The sequence below is a fragment of the Seriola dumerili genome, unplaced genomic scaffold, assembly GCF_002260705.1.
Source record: "Seriola dumerili isolate Sdu_G_001 unplaced genomic scaffold, Sdu_1.0 BDQW01000309.1, whole genome shotgun sequence".
NCBI classification, from domain to species: Eukaryota; Metazoa; Chordata; class Actinopteri; order Carangiformes; family Carangidae; genus Seriola; species Seriola dumerili.
In genome coordinates, this window is record NW_019174564.1 from 1303470 (window position 1) to 1325138 (window position 21669).

The 21669-nt window shown below is 39.1% G+C and overlaps 1 protein-coding gene across 3 annotated transcripts in view; it reads left to right on the plus strand.

Moving 5' to 3' along the window:
* The window catches only part of kcnip4 (potassium voltage-gated channel interacting protein 4), a 112660-nt gene that overhangs the window by 61284 nt on the left and 29707 nt on the right, over window positions 1-21669 (plus strand). The gene's annotated exons all lie outside the window — the stretch shown is intronic.

The window sequence follows — 21669 nt, forward strand, 5'->3', positions numbered from 1 at the left end:
ATGTTGTATTTCTGCTGGTGGTGAATTATTGTTAAAATACTTGAACAGATAAATTGTTCATTTTATGTTTGAGAGTCTCCAGCATCGTTCTCTGTATGTATTTTGGACCACCCGGAGATTCCCCCATTAATCTGCTGTTTCTTCTATAATCCCATCTGAATTCACGTTGCCACACAGCAGTCCCATGAAATTGACCCGAAATCAGCCACCTCTTGGTGAGCATTTCAGTATGAACTCCACGCACTTGCTTGACTTTTTCCATTTGCTTTTCCCAATATTGATTTTTACAGTGGCAGCGCGCACACACACACAGCATGCCACATCGACTCCCTGCCAACGCGGTCGCACAAGCTTATGTTACATCTCTGTCTCCCTGCAATAATGTGTTGATCAGCATCTCCGTCACAGCTTGTCACTGTAACAAAAGACGAGGAAGTCCAGTCTTTATTAAAGAACAATGAAATGTTTAGTGGGTGGCCAGCAGACAATAACTGTCAGAGGTTATATTTAGTGGTGTAGTGGGAGAGAGGCGGAATGAATGACACTTTAAGTACAGTAAGTCATATTTCACTCAGGTATTTTGAGAGAGCTTGAAAGCAAAATGAATGAGGGAGTCTTTGTAACTCTCTCAAGCAATAGATCATAGAGCAGACAGTTGTGTGCACTGTAAGCACATTTCACAGGGACCTAGAAAGGAGAACATGGGATCCAGATACACAACAGTCTCACAACGGATTGTATACATGCACCACATTGCTGTGTTTAATTGGAAATAGTCTTAACATGTATTGTTTGAAGCTAATATCAAGTGAATAAGGGGAGATGTTGAAATGGATTGTTTGAGAAAAAAAATGACACAAAATCCTTGTCCTCTCAGTAACAGTTGCTATGCCTGTCTGGCTTTCCATTCTCGCATGGCAAATATGCAGTTTACAGTGATATTGGTGGGAGATTTATCACTTACAATTCTTTATAATTCTTGAAACAATTGCTCCTCGATTTAAGATGGAGATGGATTAAAGCAGGTTTCTCATGCTGAAAGCTGAAATGGCAACTGCTAGTTAGCCAATTAAGCTAATATTAGCTCCATGAGTTGTTTGCAAAACTCTGCCGAGTGACCTTTTTAAACGTTCATGAGGGAGTAGGAGCAGATAGTAGCAGGTTTTGTGTTAACATTTCTTCCACATATTTTGTCAAATCATGTAATATACTGATTCACACTGTGGAAGGTTCTTTGTATGAGGACAAAATAATAAAATATGCACTGTCTAAGAGACCTTAGTGCTACTCCACTACCCACTCTAATGCTTTCCATTAATTTCCATAGCTGCACTCATAGACATGACAAGAGGTGATGGTCCAGTAAGCACTCATCGGAACTTTGCCCTCCAACTGCTTTCCAAACTCACCCAGTTCGGCTTTGAGTGGTCCCACAGTGTTTCGCAAATGTCTCATGGATAAGAGATGTGCCAGTATCGTTATAGTGGTACTTGCTGATGTGTTTGGCCTTGTGTTATCTGTCATCATTATTTTAAATGTCTTACCTATCTGTGTTGTCGGGAGCTGTTTTGAGTAGAGTTTGTGTAGGAGTGCGGTAGGTACACGTAGAAGTAGAGCTGCTCAAATAGTAACAGCAAAACATTGACTGTAACTCAGGCTACCGATTGGTAAATTAATGTTGTTCCTGAGTTGATGCCTTTCAGTCACTGAAAAGAGAACAAAACCCTGTTGAAATTTGTTCCACAAAGTCTGAATTAGTTATCTGATTTTTGCATAAAAGCACTATTGGTTCATTGTCACCAAGCTGGAATAATAACTAATGTTAACTAAGTTGATGTCTAAGCTTTTTCCTTTCCTTGTGACATTAACACACGTACAGTTCTTGTTGCTGGCCCTGTCTCCTTCCAGGCCTTCTGGTGTTTACAGAACTGAGTGGAGACTTCGGCCGACCACAGGGAGAGCAGCTGTCATTTTTGGGGGTAGCCATACCACCAGTCACCATGCTTGCTTATGGCCAAATCTGATCAAATGAAAAACAGGACATGCACTGTTGAAAATGTGGAGCTGATGGCCATACCCATACTTGGTATAAAATAAACAAGCTCTGAGCTTCTGATTCACTGGCTGATCATAACAGAGCTCAAGTAGACTTTCTCTGTAGGCTCCAGCATCGCTCTGAAAACAGGTTTAATTGAACTGTGAACAGCATCTTTCAGTCAAAATCCTTGATTAATGTTTGTCCTCTTTGGTCTCAAAAAACTGAGTAACTGACTAAGAGACTTTCCACTGTGTGAACTATATTCATAGAAAGTCTCTTAGTCAAAAGAAATACTGTTATAAAAAAAAAAAAAAAGCACTCTGAATTGATCTCATTAAATGTTTCCAACCCATCTGTCACATGAAGCGTTTCTCACAGAAGTACTCATGTTGTTCAGAAGTGTTGGGTGGGCATCACAATGCGACAGAGATTTGAGAGAACACTTAGTAAGCACATGCATCTTAAGCACTCTGTTCATCTCTTCATAGGTACAAGTCTATTTATCCATATCACAGTATTAACTGCCAGCCAAAGTCCTTTAAGGACTCTGGTAAATGCCCAGTGGTCATTAATATAGGGTAGATGATGTGAAGAACTTAATTGTCTTTTATGCATTACTCTGAACTGTCCTAGACTGCAGAGCAGCACTAAGTGGAAGACCGGTCTTCTACTTTCCAGCATGTCCCTGATATGAGGCTTACCTTGCATTTTAAAAAGGCATATGGATATCTATAGTCTCCCACTGGAAAATTGTCTGAAAGTGAAATGGAGTTCTTCTCCCAACAGATTGAAAATGTCATTGATTTTTCATTAAGCTACATGGCATGTAAAAGACTTTAGCTATGCCCATTCTGTAATATGCAAATGCACAAAGGCTACACTTACATGAGGAAACGAGGAAGGGGTCACCTATCCAGCGTTCACTTCCCTCTTGGTTTCTTTTTTTTTTCTTTTGTTATCAGCAACATGTAATCTCAGCCCCGTTCAAAGTCACTGTGTCATTATACAGTATTGGTTTTTCAGTTCTTTAAATTAGCATTTAAATTGAAAAGCGAAGCCACGTTGGCTGGCTTTTGGGCTTGTTTTGGGTTTCCCATTGTGCCGCAGTTTGCTCTGTGAAATGAATCACTCCATTCCCAAAAGGCACGGTGACCAGTATTAAGAGAGCTCACTTAGATCTGGATTAATGACCAGTATCCCGCTCAGGGAAGCTCTGCAGGTGCAGAAAAGCGGGCTTTGCCATGTACAGGCAGTGATCTGGTTCACAGTGGATCATTGCAGCATCCTCAGAGCAGCTGAAGATGCTTACTGACACCCCAGGGTGCAGTTCTGGTTTGCTTTAACACCTCATTCCCCACCATACCGTAGACAGTTTGGGTCCATAATAATTCTCTGTAATACTGTTGTTTGAATGGCAGTGTGTTTGCAGACCAAGTGAGGACATTCATGTGATTCCTACTCAATGTTTTTGTCACAGACCTTTTTCAAATTCAGAAAAAAGAAGAAAACAACACATCCTCACATGAAAGGCACAGGCCAGATCACCCAATAAAAAGGGGAAAGCAAATCTCGAACACTTGAGAGACTCAAGTCAGAATGTCCATTTTATATCCTCATAAAAGAATATCCTTATCCTCATATCAAACTGGGAATAACCCTGAAGGAAAACGAGCCATACATCAATTGATAAAGACAGTACGTATGAAAACAGTATGATATTACAAAACATATTGACCATATTCTAATGTACTGATTATGAAAACAAATGTAAAAGCTGTTTCAGGTTTAGCATATCCAGTAACCTGCTCTCGAAAAGCAATTTTGACCCATTTATCAGTTCGTGGCTCTATTCCCCTCGGTTCAGAGGTTTGGTTTGTTCATTCTTGCTGTTACCACTTGATGGCAGCAAAATCAAACAAACAGGCTTCTTGTGGTGAGAAGGAAATTAAACCAACGGTTGTGTGCTTTGATGGATTTTTTTTTTTTTTGTCTACGATTGCTGAGAGTTGTAGTTTTTGTTGCAATAGTTTATTGCAAATTGTAATATGTACAGGCCTCCATGTTTCAGTCTACAGCATTATTATCATGCACTGTTGGAATCAGGGTTATACATTTGGGTCTTGTCATTGAAAACCTCTTCAGTGTGGTCAGAATGTCAAAAGATAAAAACAATTCTTCTGAGGCATCTAATTGTGTTTGGTCATTGAACAGTGATGAAAACCTGTTGAACATGAACAAACAGAAGACAACTCAGGTCAGGATTCAAATAATCTCAAAACATACAGCTCTGATAGATTATTTATGCCTTATATTTATTTAAGACCTCACTTTTCATGTAGGACCTTTTTTGCGTAGCAAGGCCCTGAATGCCCTTTAATATTGGTCTCTATAAAACAAAGAGAGACTGTTTGATTCGATTACATGTGAGCACTTTATATTAGGTTATGTTCTCTTTCCTAGAAAATGTCTTACACAACAGATTTGACTGCAAACTCATTGTACTGTGATCCATTACCGGCAATTTAACAAGAGCCAAATCACATTTATTTGCAATTAACCATATTGTTTGAAGGTTACAGGCCACTGGGGCCTTCTTGTGTAATTTCTCCAAACAAATGGAGGACATTAATTTGTTCTAACACCGCGCTGCAGCTCTGTGCTTTGTCTGGAGATGGGAATTCAATTGTAACTTCATTTAACATAAGCAAACAGTTTCTTCCTTCTGCTGTGTTTATTTGTTTATGTTAAGAGGAGGTTTTACTGTACCTGCAGCTCCACTAATCACAGTTGTAGTCACTTCAATTTAAATAGGCCTGTATATAAAGAGAAGAAGAATGCTGTTGGCTAATACCTTGTTGAGAAATTGTACACAACCGGAAAGTTTCTATTGCTTTTATTTGTCAAGCAGCGTCAGATAGTGTAAACACAGTAGATGGTTAGCACTGGAGGGTGAGACAGGAAAATTGCCAATTGACAAATCAAGGACTGAAATGTGTGATGGAAGGACTATCGTTTTTTTTTTTTTTTTTTGGTGTTGTTTCTTTTTAAAAAAGCCAAATAGTTTGTTGAAAGAGCTGGGACCTGAGTTTTGGCTGCTCATATACAAAAAAAAATTTTGGGACTATTTTCAGGTACGAATTACTTCACATTTGGTGCTGTTGTGAGTATTTACAGCAGCACATGTTTATGGGATTGAGGAAAAAAATACATAAATAAACAAACTACAGTGCCCATGTTCATGGTACTGAAGGAACATGTCACCAGTGCAGTGATGTGGCAGATTTTTTTTTTTTTTTTTAGACAATAATGGAGCTCTCTGTCCCATAGGAATAAGAGAGTAAGTGCAACAAACTTTGGCTACACAGGCAATACTTGTTACTGAGATAAACTTGTTGCTGGTTTTGGTCATTTAATGGGATTTGCTAACGATAAGGGAAAGACAGTAACAGAATCATTATCACAATTGTAATAGGAACTTATTTTGCTGCTCATGGCAGACTCTTACACCTAAGTGTATTTTTCATGAAGCAGTTTGTGAGTTTGCAGGTGCCGCAGACGTTCTCTGCGACCTACAGTAAAGTGCTTCCTCGCAGCTTTAACCAACACACCACAATGATCCGCACTGGCAATTACCTTCATTACCAATCACACACTGATTGATACAGCATACTGTGTGCTGATGACACGCACAGACCTTGATTATTTTCATTACCATTCGCCAGGAGCGTTGATTACACCCGATGCAGAGTTCTGATGTGATTGAAGAGCAGATGTTTGAAGTTTTCTTTGAGATTAGGTCATGATCTGGTATTGGTGTTAAATAGTAATAATCACGATCTCAGGAAAAAAGCTAAAAGTAAAATCTTCCATCGTCCATCATTTTGAATTAAAACACCTTGAAGTTCCTTTTCTCTCTGTCTCTAGATCTTTTACCAGGGAGACTTCTATCACACCTTCTTTTCACCTTTGCAACCCCTGTTCTCTAGGAGCTTCCTACACAGTTGCCTGTCCTGTCTTGTCCAAAGACAGCACACACACACACACACACACACACAAACAAATACACACGCACACCCCCTCTTGGGGCTCTCGAGCTATATTTGGCTCTTCCTCAGCTGCCACAAATAAAGAAAAGTAACTGATAGTGGGCTAAGTGAGCTGCCCAGTAGCATACACAGCACAGAGGTTGTTTCCATGGTAAATCGCTGTCCTAACAACCCTCTGTGAGCTGACGGGCTGTGAAGATGAATGTGGGATCAGTTCCATCCCTGAGAGGGTCTGCAAGGGCCCTTATCTCTGGCGCAGCTTTTAATTATAAACTACATTGTCACTTATTCTTGATAAGCATGCGAAAGAGCGTCTCGGAAGGATCGTCTTCCTGTGTTTTTCGTACGAGGCCGTGGTGGATATTGCTCTGCATGAAAGAGATATTTTGCTTTTTTTTGTCTCATTTTGAAGATCTGATTGAAGCCAGACGCTCCTTTCATCTGTTTTTGGCAGCCGGATGTCATAAGTTTATACAGCCCATTTTAAGCTTGGAAGTACCTTCTTTAGCGTCTATAGGATGTGAGGCAGTGAAGGAATTGGGCATAAATATCATAGGTGGAATGAAGACTCATTATATACAGTACATGTTCGTACACCTTATCATATTCATAATGCATTTTGAAAAACAAAGAAAAATGCTGTTATCTACTGAGAGAATCTCTGGCAGCCACCTGCCGCTGACCGCAGGCATACTTCCACTCACAACCTCTGAGTCCTTTCTTCTCTGCCGTGTTGTCTTTCTCTCTGACCTCTCCCTTGTCATCTCTCCCTTACGGTTTCGTGCTTTGTTTTAAGTCCCGGTGTGACGGTGAGGTCACAAATGCAGGTTATTTTTCACGAGCTGACATTTTACACTGATCAGTCCGCCCACAGCTTCTTTGTTGAGTCTCAAGTCAATCATAACCGTTATAAGTTCTTTAACAGAGTAAATATTTAAAGGTGGGACATATTGGAAATCTTTTCACATCACACTTGGTGGGAATTGCAAGGTGTTCTCTCTGCCAGTGAAATGACTGCAGCAATTTTGCTGTAATTTTCTGCTATTATTCAGAGAGAAGTCGGTGTTCGTGATAAGATGTGTTTCCAGCCATATTCAACCTTCCTTTTGTTCTCTTGGTATCATAGAGATAATATGGGGGATATTATCGCTGTCTGTTCAGCTTGTCAAACAGCTACAGAGAAGATGCTGGGTTCGCTCATCAGACATTGAGAGATTCATATCTGCAGACATTCTATACATATACTGTGAATTGTATATATTATTGTGTCTATTATATCGTATATTTTGTGGAATAAAATGGACATCTCATCTGTTTTATGAAATATGAAATCTGTCATGGCTAAAATGAAAACCATCTATAATTTACTACTGCAACAACATACAATCCATACATGATGTGACCTTTAATCAACAGAGGTATTTGATAAGCCCCTTGTAATTTTCTTTCAGGAGCCAGTAGCCTCTGTGTCCTAATCAAGACTGATTCTTAATATAATGCATTATTGCCAGACAAGGGAAGACAAAATACAGGTATACAGGATGGTGTTTCCCCAAGGAATTTTTTCAGCAGTTGTGCGTGACACCGGACCCATATTAAATACGGTGGATAACTTTAATAGCTGAAAAGAACCTTAATATCATTATAGATAGGGTTATTCATGTTCGCCTTGTCGTGTGTTCATTTACCAGAAGCTTTTGACACTTGAATGGCTCTGGAGGCCCAGATAACTGTAGTAATAAATGTTGAAGAATGAAACACCTCAACACAGAAAATTACTTACACTATTTTTATTGAACATACATGGAAACAGATAAGATAAACTTAATGAGCCAGTCATTCAAACTCATCTGAGAATTCAAATGTAATTTGACTAACAAGATAAGTGTTTAGTCTAAGTTTGTATAATTTTGAAGTTGGCACCTGATACGATCAGGATATTAATAAAAACCATTTAGATTTGTTTCTGCATCGTCCATGCACGTTTGTGCAGGTAAAATAAAAATGTGTGCCTGCACTGTTTTTGAGAAATTAAACAATACATTTATAAGCATAGGCCTCAGCACACCACTAGCATCCAAATAACTCAGTGGTGACTCGTTTCTTTACACGTCGAAACAAAATATTTTGCTTTTGGCGCCAGAGGAAGTCAAAGGTTTACCTATGTCATCAGCATTCATCCTCTGGGGACCATGAACATCTGTACACATTTCATGGCAATCCACCTAATAGCTGTTGAGATATTTCAGTCTGGACCAAATCAGTGGCAACAGACCAGAATTGTATCCACAAGTGTGGCTAAAAAAATATAGTGATAAATATATTTTTCTCCAGGCTAACATAAATGAATGTGCGTACATGTAGAATTGTGCAGCTGATAAAGCTCCTCTGTCTTGATCCTTGTCATGTGGAAGCAAAAAAGCAAAGAAATCACCACTTCAATGCTTTTGACCTTTGCACATATCCAAACCCAAACCGTGCTCGGTATCCCACAGCAACTGGTGCATCATTCACCACTGTCTCTCATTCTCCTTTTTTTTAGCATTCCGTCCATCATTTCCTCTTTCTATTTGTTAATATGTTCAGGTTCATCCCTCCTCTCCCCTTTTTCCTCCTCGCCTGTTTTTTCCATTCTCTCCTCACGCCCCCTCGTCTTTATCCTTGACACTCCACCCCCCACCCCCCTCCTTCCTTTCTCTTCCACACTTCTTCTCCCCCTCCCTCCCTCTCTGACTTGTGGCGGTCTCTCATCAGAGCCAGACATGCACGGCTCTTAAGTGAAGTTAGATGGCCTGCAGACAGTGCCGCACGCTGAGCTCTGCGTCTTGAGCCATGGGCAGCCTGTGACCCGTCCGACATGTTTACTATGAACTTGGAGGGACTGGAAATGATCGCTGTGCTGGTGGTTGTGGTCCTCTTTGTTAAGGTGCTGGAGCAGTTTGGTTTATTAGAAGTCGGCTATGACGGTAAGGAAAAGGCAAACTGCTTTCATATTTGGACGTTTTTTTTTTTTTGTTTTTTTTTTGGCAGTCATCAACCACTTGTTGTCGTGTCAGTTTAAAAGCATGTAGTCTGCTGGGGCTGTATACAAAGTGTGAGATTGTCTGAAGCATCTGTTGCGAAGGTTATCGTCTGTCAATTTTTGTGTTAGAAATGTTAGAAAAAGTGCTTCTTGAGGTGTTTATCATGATTCAGGGCTTCCATCTGTTGCTCTCATCATTGTATTTTCTTTCTTGAACACCTCCAGCACTAAAAACTACAAGTCCCCTCCTTCTTTTGCAAAAGATACATCAAGTTATAAACCATATAAGCATTAAAAAAGGATATGCTTGACAAAATGTGACAGATCTTTTTGGAGATGTTCTTATTTTATGATCATTTTGGCCTCTTGTTGTGTGTTTCCTCAGTTGTCAGGTGAACTTTCTATCTGAAACTCATCAAACCGAAGTCTCCGGCAGTCTCTGCATCTGTCCTTGAATCTAGTTTAATTTAATAAGTTCCCTCCCTGCGTGATTAACCTGACTTTGCTGCTAATTGACTCAACTATCACGATGAGTCATACACAGCACATATGGCCAAACGATGAAGTCTGACATTATGCTTTTAATCCTTTTGTTTTCAACATTTCGCTCTAACTCAAAATCATTTCACGCTTTAATTTTACACCCTATAGTCTTAGTTGCATCTTGATGCTCTGCATCTACTTTGATGATTAGTTTATTCAGTTTGACTGACATCAGATCGGATGTGAGAGCTTGCATCATCTGTTAACTTGTGTATCCGAATGAGAGTGAGACAGTTGAGGACTGGATGTGATTCTGCAGCAGCTGGAACCTCGAGAACCTGGATCTTAACCAGCAAGATCTGGAGAGTGCCATGATGGCATTTGTTTTTCTCTGGTTGTCTCTTGGAACAAAAACGGTGAAATCAAAATGAGACTGGGTAAGATGCTGCCCCTGTGGAAATGATGTTTTGTTAATCAGTCGATTGTAATGGAACAGTGAAGAAAAAGTTTGTTTGGTGATGAAAAAGTTGGCAAAGTTTCTATATGTCACTCTTCGGCAGTGTCGTGATCTGTTTTCAGATAAATGCAGTTACTGTGAAAGACATCACAGTTGCTCCTTATTAATGATGAAATGTTGTTTTGGTTTTCACTTTCTTCTCCATGTTTTTTTTTTTGTTTTTTTTTCCATGTAGCTTAGCAGAGAACAAAGGTTGAACATGTGCCCACTGGAGATTTGTCGAGGTGTCATAGTGATTCTTCCCCACAAAAAATGTGAATCTAATATTCAGGAGTTGGGTCTCTCAGGCTCTGGAGACCACCTGTTATTTATATGCTCTACTTACTGTACAGACTGTTAGGCTGTTTGCCTTATGGCTGGGCTTTCACAAGTGAGAGGCAAACAAAAAATCTTTGGTTTAATTCCAACCTGTAAAGTGTTTGTCATGCTAGTTTGGCAATTTATTTTACTTGTATTTTTAATGTTTACTCAATTAATGAAGCTAAGACTGTTTTCCCAACTTTTTCAAACTGCCACCTTTTTGGTTTTTACTGTAGTGATGTAATTTTGTTTTCCCAAGCAATATTTTCATATGAACGCCCACTTAATACATTCAAAACAGCAACAGTTGCATTCACACGTGGGGTTGTGAAAGTCCCATAAAAGCCACTTTTGGTCCTTGCAGTTTGTTTGTAGTGGTGATATGAGTTATAAGATATAAATATGTAAATTCCCACATATTTTTTTCTTACTACACTATATTAAACATGAAATATGTTTTAAAAAGTTTAGTCAAATGACTCATGGAAAAAAGAATCTTGATTAAATCCTTAATTGCCCTTACATTTAAAACATGATGATTGATGTCTGGCATTTATGAATTTTGCCTTCTAGTTTTTAAATCAGCCCCATGTAAGTCCATTATAATCACCATTTTGATTAAACATGTAGAGTATTATAAATGAATGTCATGTGCTTATTTGAATTACCAATTAATTTTAACCAGAACTATTAGAATACTTAACAATAAAAGATGAAAGGGCTTAATTATTGTAATCAATTTGATAGTGTTTTTGAAGTTATGAGGAAAGTAATGATGGCATCCACATGACTGCTGATCTGAAGTGACATTTTGCAGTTTTAATATTTTCTGCATGTTAGGCTTACAGTAAATACAGACCTGTATTTGTAGAAGCCTTTTCAAAAGCATATTACATTGGCCAAAGAAACTCTATTTTCTGCTTAGACTCCTATAGTACTCGGTATTCACTGTGATCACTGCACACTCAAACTGTAAGGATGTGGAAAGTGCAATGGCTGCTTTGTAGATTTTAAGTGACTGGAGTTTTTACCTCTGTATATGAAAGCAAAAATATTCAAATCGAGTATGGTCAGGGATTTTTTATAAGGATTATGGAAGATGAGTTCCTTTTCGAGGCTTTTTATTGTAGGTTAATGAAAATAGATCTTTCCAAAAACTACTCCAACAACCCAAAAAATAAATTTGTAGAGCTGCTCATTACTCTGTGGTACTCTCCCACTTGATGGCTTTCGGTTAAAAATAGACTTGCAACACAGCCGGACGAAAACGTCTCTTTTCAGTCTCTGTGCCTCTCTGTAGTGGCGTGACAGTGAGTGACAGTGGCGTGCAACCAGCGCACAGGGACGTGACAGCTGACAAGAGCAGCTTTTGATACGGCTGTTTTTTTTGCAAATCACTCCCCTTGTAGCGATCATCAGCCAGGACTTTATCACAAATGATTCCAATTACAAATGGTCAAAAACCACAGTACCATGCACATTGCCTCTTGTATCTTCAACTAATTTCAACAGCGTCTACATATAATTCAGGTACCTTCTATAAAATAGTACAGCAACTATGATGCAAAGCTCTTTGTGGCATCATTACTCGACCAGTAAATTGCACAGCACACTGAATAAAAATGATCATACATTACATTGTTTCAAATGTTTGTTTTTTTTGTTGTCTCTTACTCATCAAAAGGACAATTTATCCTGTGCTCCAATATCAGCATAAACCTGGGGGAACAGCAGTGTTTTTGCATCCAACTTAGTCAAACACAGTGGAAAGCCACTTCACCAAGTCGAGCCACCTGGGCCGCTGACTGTATGTTATTGTGTTTGCAGAGCTACAGTAAATCCAAAGACATGGCTGTAGCACGTTATCCTCCCATTGTTCCAGGTTCTACATACTATAAACCCCAGCTGAGGCGACCGCTCTGTGTTCAGGGATAAGGCTAGGCTATACATCCTGTCTCCTTGACTCACTGAGTGTGTGTTTTTCTCAAGCAGTGTGTGGTACATTGACATGATATAAAGCTACGATTCAACATGGTAAATGTATTTGTTATTAAGGAGGGAACTGTAAGTGACCAAGAATATAAATGGATCCGGTTCAAACATATGTGATGTTTTGAACAAAGGCCTAAGATGTGCATGGCTCCAACAACGGTCTTGATTTCCACATTCCTGCTTATCACAGGGAGCACATGGTTTGGATGCATAAAGGAATCAAATATTTTCCAATGTGAAAGCACAATGGATTAAAATTTTGTTTGCATCATAATAATATTTGCTACGAGGATGTTATAATGCACATAGGTGCTTTATGACATGTGATTTGTTGGAGTAAGAGACACATGCAGTAGTAGTAGTTGAGAGAAATCATATTAAAAGGCTTCATTTTTGGCCATGAAGTGGTTGTTAATGCATTTTTTGCATTTTGTTAAGTTCTGTTACTTTTATGGATAACCAAACAACGTATTACAATAGTTTTGTGTACCAGAGTACTTGTCAAAAATAATAAACAAATTGATGTGTTTCATTATTAGTGTCAGCCTGAACATAAAATTGAAGCTTGAACTTTTCAAACATTGTGTTTCACTGAGATACATGTGACAGTTAGCAGATATACCAGCAGAGGGCACCAAAGCTTACTGTCAGCCTCTACCAGCAACACCAGCTGCTTGTGTGGTATTGCAGTGGAGAGGTACTACAACCACAGCTAAGGTTGTTTTTTTTGTTGTTGTTTTTTTTTTCATTCAATCATTTTCTGACAACTACTAGGAGCAACTTAATAAATAGCAGCAATAGAAAATCAGACGAGAGTGGTCCACTTCAATAAATGTCAAGGACACAAAAATCCAAAAGCAACCAACATATTGCAATGTTTGCTGAAAGCAAAGTGCAAAGCTTAAAATGTAGTGATTATAGGAGTGAAAGAGGCCTTAGTTTTGTCATCATCAGAGCAGGCACAGCAGTCAGCACAGTTAAAAATGGAACGCGCCCTCTTAATTGCTTACTTTTTATATTTTGACAAGAATTATGTCACAGTTTAAAGATGACATAGCCTTCCATAGTACATACTTTTCAAGCTATTTCGGTGACAGTCCAACATCACAAGAATGATGTGACAATTACACTTAAGCAGTCATCAGTGGCTACAAATGTGGAAATGGGAAGATAACAGGGAAGTCAGTATTTGAATATGGCAGGTTAAATAAACTTGACAAATGGCTCTTTTATGAAATAGTATGTTCATTCTTTTTCTAATATTTGTATCATGATCCCCATTCACGTTAGCATTGCTAATGTGCTCTTTACTGCCTTCTTTTTCCATTCTAAACAAATTAGTTGGATATTATTCAGTGAAGGAGTATTAAAAACTCTACTGTTTATTATTTTCTTTGATAAAAGCCTGTATGGTCTTAGAGAGGTGTTGCTGGCATAGTGTTGCTTTTACTGAACTAAACATTGTTAGTGGTGTTTCCACAGGCATTAGCTTTACTCTCTAATCAATCACAGCAATTATAAGGGAGCTACTAGTCAGTGATTTTCGCCATCCACGTCTATGGAGCTGTAATTTGTTTGAGGCTCTCTTTGCAGGCACTTGTAAAAGGGCAGATTGTTTTCTAGCTTGATTGAGAATTACATGAATTGGAACTGTTGAGCTTTATAAAGTAAAGCCACATTGTTGATTAGGGAATCTGTCCAATCAGTACTGTTTAAACTACCTTGCTTTGTATTTAGTGAAGGTAATTTCAAGGCCACTGAATATATAAGCTAATGAATAAGCTAACGGGCATCATATCGGCTATAAAGAAACAAAGCACACAATGTTGTGCATCTTTGACATGAACACTTTAAACCAGAAACAAACAGGTTTTAACCTTCTGCTTCAGTATTTAAGTGTTAAGTGTTTACCTATTGAACTTTAGTGGAGTTAGCATTTAGCCTTTGCTTACCCGGTTCAAATGAACATTGAGATTTCGATTGTTTGGGTCATGTGATGATCTCATGTTTCTGCTGGCTTGAAAATGTTCTCCAAAAGTCAAATTTGTGTCGTCATGAGCTCTTTATATTGCAGAAAGTATTTGTGAGGACTTGGTAATTAGTTCATGGAAAATGTGGATTAACTGAATTTTTGTCATTGTCGTCGGTGTTCTCTCAGTTTCTGTATTTGTGCAAAATTCTCACACATAATTTTGCCACCTCCCAATATAACACTCCTGTCTGATCGTGTGCCACACAAAAAATATGGTGCTATCTATTGTTGCAAGGTTTGGCATAACTGTCCCCTGTGTTATTGAACTACTGCTATTAGACTGTAGATCCATATGTTCATGATGAATAATGTTTGGAAAGGGTGCAATACTGTCATTGTCATTGTGAACCAACATGTCTCTAAAAGACAGTGACTGCATGTGAAACTACATTGATTTAGTTCATTTACATGAGCTTTTACTATCATAAAAATTGTGTGACACTAACTTCAGCTATCTCTGCCATATGACTAAATACACTTTATTGAACTTACTTGACCCATATTAAGTCCTGGTGTGTGATTTACCTTTTTAATTCTGTACGTTTCTCTTTAGGGTCATTAAAACTTTATTCTAGCGCCTGCTCTGCTGCTAAGTGATATCCGATCCGCTTCATAGATCTGTGAACCATACACCTCCAAGAAATGATTTTCTTTGACTTAATACTGTTATGGCAAGGGATGTCTCCACACAATTAACTAGGAATGAGGCGGTGCTTAATACCAGAATATTTAGTAGCTGAAGATTATTAAGACCTACACCAAAGGTTGCCTCAGGAATACCCCTTGCTTGGAATATTAAGCGGATGAGTCCACTTGATGCAATTTTTTTTTTTCATTATGGACTTGATGAGTTTTCTGTTTATCCTGGCTTGAAGGGTGAAAGTGAATTGTTTTTATTCTTTCCAAATTGTGAATCAGGATAGAATAAAGCGGAAGATTGTGTTTGCCCCATAGCATGCAGTAGATTTGAGTTAACATGAAACAATACCTTACAAATCAAGCTACAATCGAGCAACATCCCATTGAAATCCTTTTTCTCCCGACCTGTTGTTGGACCCATCAAACCAACGTGCTCTTCAGTTAGGTTACAGGGAGTCACTGGAGTTTTAACATGATGTGTGTTTTCAATAAGACTGGAGATTGGACAAGGTATTTGCATTGATACACTGCCAGTGCCTTGACTTATTCTTTTGATAAATAAAACACTCATCACACTCATCTTTTTTCCATCGTTCTCATGTGAAGCAAGCAGAAGCCCTTTTGCTCTCACATACTGCCTCGACAGTTCCGTACCCACATTAATGATTCCTTTAAGAAAGAACCACATGTATTGATTTCATCTCAGCGCCCCCTCTTAGCTGATGAACTGTGTTTGTCGTATCTCATCATCTGGACAGTGGCTCCAGTCGTCTAGTATTCTGTCTGCCATTTTATGTCCCCCTTGTTTTGTTTTTTTTTTTCTCTTTTTTACTGTTCCTGCTAATGCATGTTCTCCATTGACCTTTGCACTTGAAGTTCAGTTTGACTGGCACTTTGATGCGGAAGGGTAGCACACCATAAATCGGATGACAGGACTGGCTGTGCAAAGGCAACCCGCACGTCCTGCTCTTTACAGTCCACAGTGAGTTGTCACATCGCCACACCAGACCTAATATGGCTAAGACATGTAGAGAAGCAGGTCAATGTTATCAGCTGCAGCACACTGCCCTGAGCTTTATGGTACTGTCCGTTTTCAGACAATGCCATTGACTTTCCCCTTTTACACTACAACTGATCGTCTGGAGGGAATTGGGACGATGATAAAAATCTCGTGGTCCTGCTGTAGAGAGAAGGCTGGCATGCCTTGTGAAAATGAACGACCTTTACTTAGGGAGAAGCCACATTGGACTTTCACTATAATTTACGCAAGATACATCACAAGACGAGCATATTAGGCAAAGATTTTAACAACATACAAAGCAGCTTAATCAATCACCTCCAGGCTGTTGTCTAAATTTAATGAGAATAAGAATGTGTTTGCCACTTGCAGTACATCCTGTTATGATCACAGTGCAGTGTGTAGTTATATAACCCTGGGTTGTACCAAACAGAATTATCCAGTTCGTCTTCCAGTCAAATTTGGCACAGATGCAATACAGTCTCCTCTCAGCATCTTTAGCATCTTTGAGAAAGCAAACTTGATTTTTATTTTTTTTATTTTTTTCTTGGGGTGTTAAACTTGTCAGAAAAAAATGTGTGATTTGTTAGGGCGAGAGCCTTCTTTGACTGCAACAAACTGTTTTTTTTATCAATGACCATTCTAGCAATTATATTCACAAATAAAAGTGACATCTTCAGATTTCTTATTTTGTCAGACTGACGGTCTGGAAACAAATAGTCACCTAAATTACACATTTGGCTTTCACATTTCACAAGACAAAGAAAAACAGCAAATCATGACAACTGAGAAGCCACAACCTGATAATGTTTCAAATTTTTAGCTGAACTACTACTTAAATAACTAATCTAAATTGTTGCAGGTTAATTATCTGTGGAACAACTAATTATGAACTGATGATTCAGCTTTAATGCAGTGCTTGTGCATTTGGTGTAAAAGCCCATTTAGGATTAAAAGAATGAATTCCAAGTGTACATCCTGAACTGGCACTGTTGGTTGGGTCTTATCAACGGACACACTCGTAACTTTACAAATAGGTGAACTCGACTTGAGAAAAGTGACTCAGGGGAGGAAGTGATCAGCACAGAGAAGGTGTGCTCATGTGTTTACCACCCTTGAATGATAAGACGGCACCACACGATCTGCAAACAGACATTTCTTATAATCTAACCTTCAATGGACTGAATAACAAGGAATCATCACTTCCCCACACAAAGTAGAAACATACTTGTTGATACTTTGTCTTCCCCTTTGTGTTGTGCGTGTGTGTACATAGAGGCTGAACATAGCAAATTTGTGTAAATGCATGCATACACACGCACCTGGCAGAGTGAGCCTGCATTATGCAGAGTCCACGAAGTAAGTCCTCAGTATCAGAATCACCCCATGGCACGCAACGGTTGATTGCACATGCTGCATCGGTGAGGGTTGCCCCGGTTCACAGCTCATAATTGCCTTCCCCTTCACAGGCGCCGCTTCAGTAAATATGACAGCCTCATTTTAATGTGCCTTGGAAAAACACAACCCAAACACTAATGCCGCTTTGCATGCCTGAGCAAATCGCTGCAGGTGTCGCCTAATTATATCACCCACTTGTACCCTAAGCTGATCTGTAAACAGCGGGACGATCTCATCTTCGCCCCGGCTTTGATTGATGACGGTTACATCAGAGCCAGCTTCTCCCCTTCTCCTGGTCCTGTGCTTTCACAGAGACTCATGAAAGATAACACTTGTCCAATACTTAATGAAAATTCTGCTCTCGCAGGTTGTTTGGTGAGCACACGTTGTCGCTGTGTTGCATTTACAGGGAAAGACTCATTTAAATTACTCCTGCACCTGTGGTATTCAATTTTGTTTTATCACAATTTACTGTTCTACACTGTTTACTCTATAGTCTAAAGGGTTTAGAGGGATTATAGCATCCTCACTATTAACTAAAGTGTAGAGAGGCAACATTTTAGGCTTGTTTGGATAATAGATGGATTTTCAGTGTTTTTCCCTCTCTGTGTACATTATATTTAACATAGTGAGACTGATTCATTGACCTCTACTGTTGATCATGTCCTCTGTGTCCACTCCCCTGAGATGAGCAGCGATAAGATCCTCCCCGTGCAAATACTGAGGATGGAAAGTGGCGAGACAGGTGGCAGCGATGAGTGAGGAAAAATACGTAATCTGTCCCAGAATCAGTGTCTATCGGTCTACAGAGGCTTGTCACTCAGACTTATCCTGTTCGTTACGCAGATAAGGAATTTGGACTACAGAGATGGTGACACGGCACACCTCAGTGCAGCCTGACATTTCAGACTTGGATCAGTTAAAGACGCAGTCAAACAGAGGTTACGGAGGATGGGCGAGGTCTTTGTGAAACCCTTCGGTGAAGACATGATGGCGTGTGGTGATTTGGGTGGTGCGAGCTGTCATGTGATTAGATGTTTGTTGTGTAACTATCAAAAGTTTCCAAAAGGAAGTTTTAGCCATGAAAGGGATCTTTTTTTTTATAATCTGTTTATGATTTAGGGAAATATTGTTGACTGATCCATGCCATCATTTTTCAGATTTTAGCTTTACCCCCAATGTTATTAAAGAGATTTATCTGGTCTAGACGAGGCCACAATGTTACAGAGGAGCACAGTAAACACTCCAACAACAATCGAAAGTACAAAAATGTGTATTCAGATTTAGTATGAATTTCATATTTTGTCTTTACAGTTGAACTGAATTATACATATATGATATTAAGGATATGACAATTATCCTGATTCTAATATTAAAAGTCCCATATTTAAGTCCAAGAAAAGCACAATCCACTGTCATATTACAGATTTTATTTTAGTATTGAAGTCTTCAAGATTTCTGTCCATTTTTTTCTAACCCTCATTAAAAACCGTTATAGTCTAGAGAGTCTTATGTGGAGCAGATCGAAGATCTTCTTTGCAGTAATCATTCAGGTATTTTACTATTAGCTTTGCAGGCAGGTTTGGTGGTTCTGAACAGAAAAACCCTTGTTAATGTGATTTAGGTGATTCTGAAGAGAATAGTTTTAAAACTTTATAGCACCTTTTAATCAAATATTCAGCAAGCAATAACACCGTAGTGCTCCCAGTGGCACATAACTGAGCACATCACTGAGTCATCAAGGTTGTAAATAGCCCTTCATACGCCATCACTTAAGGGCCCTTTTTTCCTCAAATCTGTGTGTCACTCTACAGCTTCTGTTTCATACTTCTGATTTTGATACAAAATCATTTTGTAATTTAAATCTTCCAAAACAAAATAGCCTCATCAGGTCTGTAAATGCTAAATTATTTAGGTTTTGCATCTGTCAGATCTGCCATGCTGTAACAGTGTCAGAGTGGTGATTGTCCAGAATTTGTGCGACATTAATGGAGCAAGATGTCTGGTGTAATATTTACCTTTCAGCAGCTCTGACAGAATCATGGCTCCTCTAATAGTCGGACGGATGCTCTGTGGCACAAAAACCCCTCCTCCACTCTTTTTTTTTTTTTTTTCCCCCCGTATGTCTCACCCTCTCACCTCCACCCTCATTTCTTCAATAATTTATTAGTCGGATATGGTACCACTAGGCTGGAGGAAGGTTATGATATGTCAATAATTTCTACATGTTTTATTAAGCATCAGTCTTCAAGGGACTGTTTGGAAAGCCAAGCCGTGGCAGAGTAAGGCCTGAGGCAATGCATCCCCGTGGCTTTGGGGAAACCTGGCTACGCCCGGGAAAGTGAAGCCTCTGCTGGCCACCGTACATGTGGCTTGAATGGCTTTGTGATGTGGCTGTGGCTTCACTGATGTAGTGCCAGTGCCCACATGTTGGCAGTGATGCTGTGAGCTGGATGTTGTAGCCCAGGACGCACTGAAGCATCCAACAGTTGGGCCAGCTGACATTCAATGCACTACACTGTACGTGACAGCTGGGTAATGCTTTGATCCAAACCAGCAACTCTCCCACATGGGAGTTTGTTATTGACTTTGATCGCCTTACTATTGTGCTACAATAACACTGGAAAAAGGGCTTATTCTATTTAGCATTCTGGCACTGTTGCCGCTTTTTGAGATGTACTACACAGAGTGCAGACTTAAAGAGATCCTCACCAAATCTAATGCTAGTGATTATTTGTTCTCTAGTAGCTTTTGCAAGGAGTTAAGCCAGAAAAAATAGATTATTAGGCCACTTTAGGGGCAGCAGGAACAAAGCTGTGAACAAAAGCACTGATATATTGATTGATCAACATGCTAGCAAACAGTTGCTTATTTACACATTCAGCAGATGTTTAAATAATCAAATAAACAACACCAGATGAACATTAGCATTCATTAAGTTCATTCAAGTCCTGCTAAATGCCCCCATCATGTTCACAAGCTAGTAGATAACTTTGTCCTTTTGTCAGTTGGAGCTGGGCAAGTAGCATGAAGAGGATTTTTAGAGCTTTTTCCACTGAAAACAGCTGCCTGCCCGCTGCAGCTGGAAAACAAGGCTTATGAGAGCAGTGAGAATGAATCAAAACAGTGAAGTTGCAGGACATAAAACCAAAACAGTGAAGCGAAAAATGCTCCGTCGAGCTGAGGGAAACTGCAGAGTTGGCCGATAATTCTCTCTGGGTTCAAGTGCCCTCTTTCGCATACACATTCATTTGATCTATCGTTCATGTAAAAATATTTATGATTGCAGCTTTAATGTTTCCCCTCGACTGCAACAGTTTTGGGAATTTATACTAAATCTTGGAATGATGTTTTCTTGGCTGACATTCCTTGGACTAAATGAATCTGTGGGCCGATGTGTATCAATAACAGAAGAGGTTCATTTATACTGGTGACTTTTATTTAATTCCATTTCATGAGCAACGCACACACTTGAATTTATTGTACAAGCACAGACTGTCCTTTGTTATCGTACACAATACAAAATGATCCCAGAGATGAGTCCCCATCATATTTCTCACTGTTCCTCACAGTGGTATTGTCAGTGGGTATTTCTGACTTTCTATGGATGGGACTCACATACCAATGAGTCTTCATATGTCCAGGAGCAAGTCAGATTAAGTAGGATGTGTCTGCTGAATATTATTTTCTTTTCCAAATGGCATCATGCTGAATTATTCACAAAGATTTTTTTTTTTTAAGCAGAATTGTGTCTCTCATTTTTCATTTTGGGAAAAGAGCAGCGGCAGATGGACTGAATGTAAATTAATTCGTGTGAGTGCTGCTCACTTAATATTCAAGTGAATGGGAAAATGGTCTGAGACTTTTGGACCCCACTTTAGATGGAAGAAAAGTAAAAAAACACAGCAGAGGATAGTTCATGTTCAAATAATACATTTGAATACTGAAAACTGTTTAGAGTTGCAAATGAATGAAAGAAAATTCTAAATTTCTATAGGTTTTGGTATGTTTTGAGCTTGTATCTAGTGAGGTTGATCATGTGTAATGTTGAGCACACTAATGTATGTATAAAGTGATAATTTCTCAATGAAATTCTGTTATTTCAGATGTTTTTTCTTCTATAGATGTGTAAATAAATAGTTAATCTCATGGTGGATGATAATGATTATGACAGTCTGCACAGG